We start from the raw sequence: 209 nt of genomic DNA, 5'->3' as shown, positions 1-209 counted from the left end.
CCTTTCCCAGCCCAAACCCCCCCAGGTCCCTCAGCCCTTCCCCATCACACTTGTGCTCCAGGCCCTGCTCCAGCTCCGGTGCCCTTCTCTGGCCCCCTCCAGCACCTCGGTGTCTCTCTCGCAGTGAGGGGCAGTGCTGATAAGACAACAGGGCTCCAGCACGGGGGCTGAGCAGAGACCGGGGAGCTGCGCGGGGTGTCTGATGGAGG

Source organism: Nestor notabilis, unplaced genomic scaffold (genome assembly GCF_000696875.1).
Source record: "Nestor notabilis isolate BGI_N333 unplaced genomic scaffold, ASM69687v1 scaffold16924, whole genome shotgun sequence".
Lineage (NCBI taxonomy): Eukaryota > Metazoa > Chordata > Aves > Psittaciformes > Psittacidae > Nestor > Nestor notabilis.
This window is presented reverse-complemented; position numbering follows the sequence as displayed.